The following is a 10983-nucleotide window of genomic DNA, read 5'->3' as shown; positions in this document are numbered from 1 at the left end:
TTAAGGTATATGACTTTTTTAAAGGACTGAAGAATAATGTCATCATTTTAAAGTGTGAGGGGTGTCTGTGTGTATAAAATAAGAGATGTCTGACTACTGTGTGTTTGATATTAATAAAATAAAAACAATCTCTGAAGTCTATATTATATTAGAGTAAAAAGTACATTCTATTATAATTTCGATCAAAAATGTTTATTATTATTCCTTTCAGAGGAAAAAAAAGACTGACAATACCAAGTCTTGGAAAGCATGTGGTGTTTTGTGACAATGACCACTGGTAGTGGTATGCTGGTAATTATTTTGACAACTGGCTCAGAAAGAAATCCTGACTTGTAGAAGTTGCCAGTTTCTGTGGGGTAAATATTTTCACCATGGCTGAATTCTCTCCCACACATTGCTGGTGGGAGTATAAATTGGTACAACTACCTACTAAAGTTTAGCAGATGCATATGCTGGGAGACAGCAAATCCACTCCTAGGTGTGTGCACCAAAAGATTTATATTATTTATTATAGTCCCAAACTGGAAAACAAGAATGGCTAAATTGTTGTGTATTCATGCAATGAAGTGCTGTACAGCAACAGAAATGAACAAGCCGCTATGATGTATAACAGCATGGATGAATCTCACAAATACAAAAGAGTGCATTTTGTGTAAAACTAACTACATAAAGTGCAAAAACAGGCGAAACTACCCAAGGAGGTTAGAAGTCAGGATGGTGGTAACCTTGGGAGGACAGAGAGAATAGTGATTGGGGGTCATCTTTACTGGGTGGTTATTGTATAGACAGAATGTTTGTGTCCCCCGAAGTTCATATGTTAAAGCCCTAAATCCCAATGTGTTGATATTAGGAGGTAGGGCCTTTGGAAGGCAATTCGTTTTACCTGAGGTCATATGGGTAGGAACCCTGTAATGGAATTAGCGCCCTTACAAGAAGAAACCAGACAGCTTTCTCTTTCACTTTCTCTCCTTCTCTCACCTCACGCCCTTTCTCTTCCTTTCTCTCTACTGTGTGAAGGTACAGAGAGAAGGTCACCTTCTGCAAGCCAGGGAGAGGGTTCTCACCAAGAAATGAATCTGCTGGCTCCTTAATCTTGGGCTTTCCAGCCTCCAGAACTATGAGAAATAAACATCTGAAGTTTGAGCCGCCCAGCCTATGGTATTTTGTTAGGGCAGCCTGAGCTGACTCAGTTACATTTACACAGACGTGTTCAATTTGTAATGATGTGTTAAGCTATGTATTTATGATTTATGAACTTTTTATGAGTGATTTCAATTAAAAGTTTATTAAATTAATGTATCCATGTAGTATTTGCACACACAAAACCAAAAAAGTTAGCATCTCTATCAGAATAAATCAACATTTCAATGTGTCTAATTCATAGGTAAATCTTAGGGTGTTCATAAATTAAACAAATTACACCTTGGCCCGTCAAACACAGATAATTTCACCAAGAGAAATTTAGGCTCACAATACAGCAGTCCATTTACATACTTAAGAGAAATTATTCAAGCAAAGAAAATATTTTCTAAATTCCCAAATACTAATGTTTCACCCACTAGCTCTAAATCACATTGTATCAGATAAACTTTCTGGTTTGAAACACAGAGTGAGGTACCCTCTCACATTTAAAGACAAAAACATTCACGATTAAGAAGAAACCCCTAAAAAAAAAAAAAAAGAAACCCCTAACTCAACTGTTCTTACTTGCCTTTCCCCCCAAACCCTCTACTTCTTCATTCTGACAAAAATGTCCTTTATTTTATGTGGTATCTCTTGGTCCTTCTGTTCCGGGTGAATCAAGGGAATGAGCGGCATCAGAGTATATTCGCTCACCAGAATGAGCCCAGGAACGTGCCCCGTTCTGCTTGGAGAGTTAATTGCTGTGCCTTCATGTCTTAGTCTGATTCAAGAAAGGGGGAAAGTTCCTATCTCCACAGCCTTTGGTTTTCTCACATTTTTAAATAAAATATTGGGCCACTGCCATCAGCTGCTCCCACATTTTGTCTCATAACTATTACCTGACTTCTGCGTGAAGCTAGGAAAAGCCCCACAGCTCCCAACACATGCAGACACACACACAGAGTTAGTTCTCTTTTGGTCTGCTTTCCAAACAATCTGGAGGCCAACCCCCTGGTAAGTAATCTTGCCTTTGGACGATTTAGCTTTACCTTAATCTACCACATCCAAATCTGATATTGTATAAATTCCTGAGATTTCCACTAGAGGGCACTGTAACCCCATCTCTGACACCAGTTTGCTGCAGAACGGGCTTCTGTGAGTTCCCAGGAGAAACTTTCTAACTAACCCACCCATGTTTCTATCTGATTATTCCTTCTACTAAGCACCTAAGAAGGAAAGAGGTGATGACTAAGGAAGGAGGTAGCACCTCTATTCCATCCCTCTATTCTCGAGCCCCTGGTGCCGAGACAGGATACTCTTAAAATCCAGTCATTCTTTTCTTTCAAGATGTGTGCGATTGGTGGCAGCTGTGTTATCAGTTGATTTGGCTGTGCTGATTTGATTCGTCAAAGCTCCAGGAAAAGCCAAAGGGTTGAACCGGGTCTTGGGTGATCATGCAAACCTAAAGCTCCATCTCATGATCGCGCTGGGTCCTGTCCAGGCCTCATTCTCCTGAGCACCACCACCTTTTCCCTTCCTCCCTCCCACCCCCATCCTTCACTCCAGGACCGGCTCCTATTGTTTTCTCTCCCCATGGTGGCTCCGTCAGAAGTCTCATTAGCCCACTCAAACAAATGGGTGGCTTAGTGCTTTATCTTAGAAAAACAAAAATGAGCTAAGTTTTGTAATGAAAACATTTCTATGATTGAGACTTGCTAAGACAACATTACTTCTTATTGCACATTTTTAAAGAAAACCCAGTGTATCTAAACACACATATATTCAAGATGGTACATGTTTTCAAATCAGACTGCCTTGAATCAAATCCCGGTTTGCTATTGACTAGCCATGCGGACTCGGGCAAGTAACTTAACCTCTGTGCAGCAGTTTCCTTAGCTGTGAAAAGAGGAAAGTAAGAGTACCTACTCCACGGGGTTATTATGAAGAGCCGATATGCAGCTGACCCTAGAGCAACACTGGGGTTAGGGGCACCGGGCCCCCCCACAGTACAAAGTCCACATAACTTTTTGACTCACCAAGAACTAAGAAGTCTCATTAATAATATAAACTGTCAATTGACACATATTTTGTATGTTATCTATAGTATATACCGTATTCTTACGATTATGTGAATTGGAGAAAATGGTTTTTTCAATTCATTGCAAATCTCCAAAACATTTTCCAACATACTTATTGAAAATAATCCAGGTATTAAGTGGATCTGGGTAGTTCAAACCCATGTTGTTCAAGGATTTATATGTATTTTATAGCAACCAGCAAACCCTGTGTGTCCACATGACCCAAGCTAAGCCAATCAGAGCTTTCTTTGGGATTTATAACTACTGAAGCAGGGAAAAGTTTCACTCTTTTCCTCTGATATCACTAAACCAGCATGATGTAAGACTGGAACTGCTTTTGGCCTCGCAGTTTCCGGCAGCGGAAGAAGCCTGTCTGAGGTAGAAGCTGTAATGAGAAGGGGAGAGAATGTTTGAATCTAGGTCTCTATCTGCTCTCTCCAAGTCTGAGCCAATAAACAGCTCTCACTCTGTGCCAGACACTATTCTAAACACATTACAAGAATATTGGCTCACTAATCCTAGCATACTGCTTGGGCGCTCCATGGTAAGTAGGGGAAAATTTGCCCCAGCCTTCACACAGTGCAAGAGCCGGGATTCCACCTGCAGTGGCTCCCGGGCTGGCGCTCCACATCTGGGCCCCCCAAGGCTTTGTCACAGAGGGTGCCCTGTGCCTTGTGGGAAATGGAGCAGCACCCCTGGTCTCCTCCCACTAGACGCTAGCAGCACACTTTCTCCCCAGTTGTGATAACCAAAAATGTCCAGACATTGCCAAATGTCCCTGGGGCTGAGGGGTAAAATTACCCCTGGTTGGGAACAATGCTGCCTCTCTACGGCCTCCAAAATTCTTTTTTAATTGCTATCATTGAATCACCCAGATCCTGTGTTAGCCACAATTCAGGGTCACCCAATCTGTGTGTCAAATATAACACACAAACTCTGAGTTACCCACAATGCATTGCCACCTAGACCCTGTGTTGTTAAAACCCCATGTTACCTTCCAGTCTGTGTCCCCAAGACTTCCTGCTACCCACAGTCCTTTGTAGCCATTACCTAGTGGTGTTATGCCCTCTGTCATCAACTGTAGTTTCATAGAGTCAGGGCCACAGAGCTCTTCACAGAGACAAAACACAAAATACACATGGAGACAGAGACAGGAACACAGAAGCACAGCACAAGACAGGGAGGGACAGAGAGGCCCACAGACAGAGACAGAGGCTGGTCTCCCGCAGGGCCACAGCTGGTCGTACTCAGTGGGTCACTGAGGACCCATCCAGCCCCCTCCCCCACCTTTGGATTAGACCAGGTGGGGAGGCTAGATTCTGAGGGTAAGGAGCTTAGACCCAGCGTGACAGCTAATCGCCAACACAAGGCCTCTGTCTAGGTCACCAAGCCCTGAGCTGCCCCACCAGGTCCCTCCTCTATTCCTCTCATGTACAAGATTGACAAGCTCTCTTCCCTAATATATCATAGCCCAGGGGGCAGAGGCAAGAGGTCAGATCTGCCCAGCTCCCCTCTAGCTCTGCTACCAGATGCCAGGAGGAGATGAGAGATGCCCACCAGCTCCTAAAGTATTGGTGGGGCTGCAGGGTCCCTGGTCAGAGAGCTTGAGCTTCCCATTAGACTGTCTCAGGGGGCCTCTGGCTGAAAGAAAGTTGAGAGGCATGGTGGGAAGCAGATGGTTCCTCTTCTCCTGGACTGCTCCGGTCTACAGGGGCCCCTGAGGATTACAAGGATGAGAGAATCAGGTCTATGTTTTGGGGCAATAAAGGACTTCAAAGAAGCCCCACCCCAGCCCCACACTGGCCTGGCCTGGTTGCCATGGCAATGCCCCAGTTGCTCCAGAGGCGGCTGCTGGTCCTTGAAGTGGGAGCCGTGTACCCTTGGGCTGAGGCGGGTTGGGGTGAGAGGTCAGTGCTGTCTGGGAACATTCCTGACCGTGGCCAGGGGCTGAGAACGCGTGGTTCATCTCCACTCCTGCTTCTCAACCCACCCACGCCCCTCACCCTCCAGCTTACACTTCCTCTGCTGCTGCCTGAGAGGGGCTGTCTCAGAGTCTGAATCCATCTGCATTAGGACTCAAGTGCAGGGTTCTGGTGTGGGGGCTGATCAGTGGGCTCAGGTGAGGAGCTCAAGCAAGTTGCCCCAGGTAAGGACTCCAGGAAGCTCCAGTGGGGAGGATGGGGTGTGAAGGTTCACCATGAAGGCTGGGGAAAAAATCGAGGCAAGACCTGTAGAAGGGTTCAGGTTTGGGACAGACTCGCCCTATCTATGACATGGGGCTTCCATGGGGGCTCAGAGGCAAGGACCCAAATGTGAGGACTCAGCTGGGGTTCAGGTGGCACTCACCTGTGCCAGTGCCTCCCTTTAGCACTAATTGGTACTCAGAACAATTGTTAAAGCACTAAACTTCAGAGACATAACTTTATGAATGTACAAATTAAAAGGTATGTAAGGGCAGTTACATTCCTAGAGGTTTCTTCCTAACCTTTTTGAGGTTGAGTTTTCTTATCTATAAAACAGGAATAATCGTATCTCACTTGTAGAGTTACTGTGAGGGTTAAATGAGAAAATGAATGTAAAGTTCTTAATACAGAACACAGTCAATAAATAATAGCTTTAAAAAAAAAAGGCGTGTTTAGAAATGGAAGAGATGGAATGAAGCAAGGGCACCAGAGCCCAGAGCCCAGCCAGCAGCCCATGTTATCAATCCTGGGGGCAGGAGCTGCTGAGGGATCAATTTTTCTTCTCTTTAAGGAAGATTAGGTCATATGAAGAGGTGATAACATGCACCTTCCACAACGGGGAGAGAAGGCTGATAGCCTCTTTGGAAACATGCTGAAAATCTGTAGCTTATACACATTGCAATGTAAGCAGTAAAATAAGCTTATTCTCTAATAGTCATTAATAATAAAGGTCTAGGACAAAAAAATAATGGTTTTTCATTGAGACATAACTGACAACATTGTGTAATTTTAAGATGAACAACATACTGATTTGCTACACTTATATTGCAAGGTGACTGTTATCGTAGCATTATACTGCTCTCCATAATTATTTCTTCAGTGGTGGGAACAATTAAGATCTAATTACTTAGCAAGTTTAATATTTACAATACACTTCTGTTATCTTTCTTTTTTAAAAATGAAATTCACTGGTTCTTGAACTTTATCTCAGGACCCCTTGACACTTTTACAAATAATTGAGGACCCAAAGAGCTTCATTTAAGTGGGTTTTATCTATTGATATTCATTATATTTGAAGTTAAAACTGAGAGGAATTAAAAATATGTATCAATGTAAAATAACAATATCATCCTATTTTATGTTAACAAAAAAATATGTCTGTGAAAAATAGCTATGTATTTACCAAAACGAAAACTTTAGTGAGGATTTTAGTGGCATTGTGCTATGTTTTTGCAAATCTCTTTAATGTCTGGCTTCAGAGAAGACTTTTGGATTCTCATTATCAGTATATCTGCATTCAATCTGTTGCCGTATGTGGTTTTAGTTGAAATACTTGAAGGAAACTCAGCCTTGCGATGTAAGTAGTTGGAAAAGGGAGAAGTATTTTAATATCCTCTTCAGGTTACTGTGGATATTCTTTGATACTACACCAAAACTTGGCAGGTATAGTTTCTTAAAGGCTATTGCAGTGTGTAATCTGAAACTCTATCAAGGAACTTTTCATATTGTTACATTAAAATCCATTGGTCTGTCATGCACTTTTTAAAATTATACGATACAAAAGACAAAACAAAGCAAAACAGACACACACATTCACTAATGTCATTACTTGCCTCATCCTAATTGGGAAGCTTTCAAACTTGGGGTAGAAGTTTTCCACTTTCTAATTTTCACTTCAGAGCTCTAATTTTATCACTGGCAACAAAAATAATAATGGTCTTCCTTGAGGTGACAGGTTTCATTCACTTTCGAGAAATATATGCCAAAGACCCAAGTCTGAATCACTATTTTTGGTCATTTGTTCTTCTAAGTAAAACTAGAGTTCAGTGAGAAAAATGACTTTTGGCTTACAGCTCAATCCTGTTAAGTGCTTTTCCTTGGGAAAACAATCAAACTTAATATGCAGCAGCATGCTTTATATATACTTCCCATTTGTCAAACAAAATATTAAAAAGATGTACTCAAGGGTGGAAAGTTAACAAAGGTTAATAATTTTATTGCTTCAGCAAGGACATTTTTAAGTGAAATTCGCCCCCACCCTGTTTTTTTTTTTTTTTTTACCATGTATGCATGCATAGTGGCAGAGAAAAATACCAAGACTACTAGTAAGTTGAGCCACACCTTAATTCCCCCTTGGGTGCCAGCAGTTTTACCTACTACTGTGCTGCATCTCAAGTGCAAATAGCAGCCAAGTAAAAATGGCAAATAACAATTTGGTATTATTATGAACATTTTTTTGCCTTGTGGATTCCTTGTAAAGGTATTAGAGACCCCCAGGGATCTTTGAACAACACCTTGAGAATAGCTGAGAACTGATGCTTAAATTCAAATTAAAGAATTAGAATAGCCATATTAACATTTCTTTTTAAATGTCCTTTTTTTTTATTTTAAATATCACTCAAGGGTTTGTAAAATGCTCTCACAAATATCCCATGGAAAAAAAGTAAAACCAACTCCATTTGTGGCACTATCTGATTTACTTCCTCCAAAACAAGGGCGGGGGGAGGCGGTGCGGAGGGAGAAACAAGAAGCGGGTGGGCCCATGGGAGTGTGTCAGGCATGTGAAGTCATCCATCATGGTGTCATGACGAGCAGACACAGTCCTGGGACCACAGAGGCAAGTGGTGCTGGGAACTCAGAGCCCTTGTCACCTTCCCCGACAGTCTCACTAGCCACACAGCCCTCTCCACAGCACATGCACACACACACGCACACACACACACACAGAGGCAGATGAGCCATGCACTTTGCCATGGCTAAGTTTATACAACATAAATGACAAGCCCAACCATAGTTATGTTCACACAATGTAATTATCCAGCCACACCAAAATTCCCAATAGTCAAACACCCAACCTTATTGTGCTTAAAACCAATTCACAATACTTTATCTCTATAGTTGGAAAATTTCAGTGGCCATATCCCTAATCACAGTTATGTTCAAACTCTCAGTATGGCACATACAATGTGTACATATTGTTCACAAGGCAAGAGCACAGGTTTTGGAGACAGGCCAACCTGGGTTTGAGTATAAGTTCAAGATCTAATACTTACTAGTTCTGTAACCTTGGGCCTGAGTCTTAGTCCTAGAGAATGGAGATAATCCCTACCTTGTAAACTTGAATGAGTATGATACAAAAAAACAGACAGGAGACAGCACCTTGTCGGTCAGATGTGCCCTGGGGATCCAGCTGTCGCTGCCATGTATGGCTTTTGTCACCAGAGGGCACCAGGGCTCCAAGGTGTCCACGGGGGTTGCTGGAAAAAACCGTGCCAGAAAGTCCAGGCTTCCTGGGAAGGATTGTTGAGGCCAGAGCTGACTGGGAAGGTGTGGGATTTATATGAGGCTGCGCAACCTCTGGGAAGCCCAGCTCAGGCCACGAATGTGCTGCTGGGTAAGGTGGGTACCTCCTGGAGGCTCCGGATCTCACCTGGGAAGAATGGGTGCTTACCACATCCCAGGCCCTCTTCTATGCCTACTTAACACGCATTTAATCCTCACAATAGTACTATGATTGATTGACACCACTAATAGTATTCCTGGTGAGGAGTACTAAAGACACTGATGTCCCAGCTTACCCAGCTATGAAGACCCTGAGTACAAATGCAGGGAGCCTGGCTTCAGTACCCATGTCCCTAACCACTGCCCTGCACTGCTTTCCCAGGGCTCCCTCCCCTCTCCCCTCCTGGAGCTTTTCCAGGACTCTCTGACCCCAGCTGTCTGCCCTGGAGCTCAGCCAGAGCCAGCTGAGCCTTTCCCCTCTTCCAGCCTGCTCCCTGCCTGTCCCTGGGCCAGCCGATGGTGAGAGGCTTATCAACCATGTGGGGGGGACAGATAAGGCAGGGCCCCCAGCTCGGCCTTATCCAGCCCTGCCATCCCGGCTGCTGGGAGCTGTGGGGGGCTGCCAGCAGATGGAGCCCCACCCACCCAGGCAGCTTATATGCACCACCCACGCCCGGAGCCTATCACTCCCTGTGAGGTCATAGCTCCCTATGATGTCATCATTTGTAGTGACATCATTGCTCTACCCCTCTTTCTCATCTGAAGGTGTTACTCAGATGAGAGTTGGGGCAGAGTGGAGTCAGGCAGGAGTCCTGTCCAGGTCAGCAGGCCGGGTTGGGCAGGACTGGAAAGGGGGTGGTGTCAAAGGACCCTCCCCAGGGGGAACGGCTATTTTTGGTGTTGGCTACTCCACTTATAGCCGCCCCTCTTCCTGTCTTCAACCCGCAGAGGCTCTGGGTCCAGCAGGGGCAGGGCAGTGGGAGGAATCTAGGCCCACTCTATTCAGGGTGGCTCTGAGAGACAGACTCTAGCTCTGAAGCAGCCCCATGGTCCCCCAGGGAGGCCTGATCCTGGGGAAGTGGGCCCTTACATCCTGCCTCTTGGAAAAGCAGTGAGGCAAGGAGGGATTATAAAGATGGCCAGACAGATGGACATAATCAGACCCACTCTGACAGTCACACGCGTCAGCCTGCTGCAGTCTGTGCTCACAGCCTCACACCAACACCACCACGTGCCATCAGCCATTCATTTTTCACAGCCATGCCCTCAGCCACACGTGGGCCATAGACTGTGACATCTGACCCACACTGACACACTGACACAGTACATTGTCATATGTCCCATTTAGGAGAGCAGGAACCTCCTTTCTCTCATGGCTGAATTCCTAGAGATTAGTACAAGTCCCAGAATGTATCAGATGTACAGTTGTATGGTGGGTAAATGGGTGGTGTTGCAGCTGGAGGAAAAGCCTTATTTCCTGCAGCCCCTCTGGACCTCTCCAGACCCAAGACAGGAGCATCAAAGAAGCACTTCTGCTGCTTCCTGCACCACCCCCAACCCCAAGTTTGGTGATGGCCCCTCCCCAGATAATACCAGTCACTAAAGGGACTTGGGTCATGCAGGAGCACTGCTCCCTCCCCTCCAGGCCCATCCCCGATGAACTGGGACATCCACACGACACTCTGAGAGTTGGATATCAGGATCATTAAGTGGTCTGGGAACTTTGTGCTTGGGGTTCTCTATAGTGTTGGGGTTCTTGAATTCTGGACTCTAGCAGCGCTAAGGTATTTAGGATTCTAGGTGTTGAATACTCCAGATATTGGGGCTGTCCCCCAGACAGGGCCAAAGTCAGTATTTCCAACCTGTATGCCTAATTCTACCTGAGGTCCAGCCTGGCACTCTGCTCTGAGCCCTGTGATTGGCTCATGCTCCCCCCAATGGAAGGGGGCCAGAGAAACACAGCTCGATGGCCTGAGGGACACGAGGAGCCCAAGACAGCTCTTGGATCTGGAATCAACCTAACTTACTCCCTTGCATTGGGACAGGGCAGAGAAGGTGGCAGGTACTGATCACCAGGCTCTAAGTTCAAGGAAGGAGGAACCTGAGAGCAGAGCCCAAGTAGGCCACTCTCAGGCTCCTCCTGAGGCTTGGGCACCAAGGAGGTGGGGCCCAGGGCAGGGGTCAGGCCAGGCTGCAGCCCAAAGCAGCGGCCACCTTCCCCCAGCTGCTCTGCAGGGCCCCTCAGCGCACCTCCGCCAGTGTGCCCAACACGGACACTTCCTATAGTGCCCTCCAGAAGTGACCCAAGTCTGGCCTTA

The 10983-nt window shown here is 45.3% G+C and overlaps 1 long non-coding RNA gene across 2 annotated transcripts; it reads right to left on the bottom strand.

Moving 5' to 3' along the window:
* Window positions 1-3417: 3417 nt before the first annotated feature.
* Window positions 3418-9268, bottom strand: LOC140848676 (uncharacterized). 2 transcript variants are annotated; one of them, XR_012129776.1, is made up of 4 exons: window positions 8814-9268; window positions 8543-8640; window positions 4758-4917; window positions 3418-3585 (listed from the first exon to the last, which is right to left on the bottom strand). It is a non-coding gene; the product is annotated as an uncharacterized lncRNA (long non-coding RNA). The 2 variants fall into 2 exon arrangements; XR_012129775.1 differs by having other exon boundaries at window positions 8543-9268.
* Between the last annotated feature and the right edge of the window lie 1715 nt (window positions 9269-10983).

Source organism: Manis javanica, chromosome 4 (assembly GCF_040802235.1).
Source record: "Manis javanica isolate MJ-LG chromosome 4, MJ_LKY, whole genome shotgun sequence".
Classification (NCBI taxonomy): Eukaryota; Metazoa; Chordata; class Mammalia; order Pholidota; family Manidae; genus Manis; species Manis javanica.
Note: the sequence above shows the minus strand (reverse complement) of the source record. Positions and strands in the feature narration are given on the sequence as shown.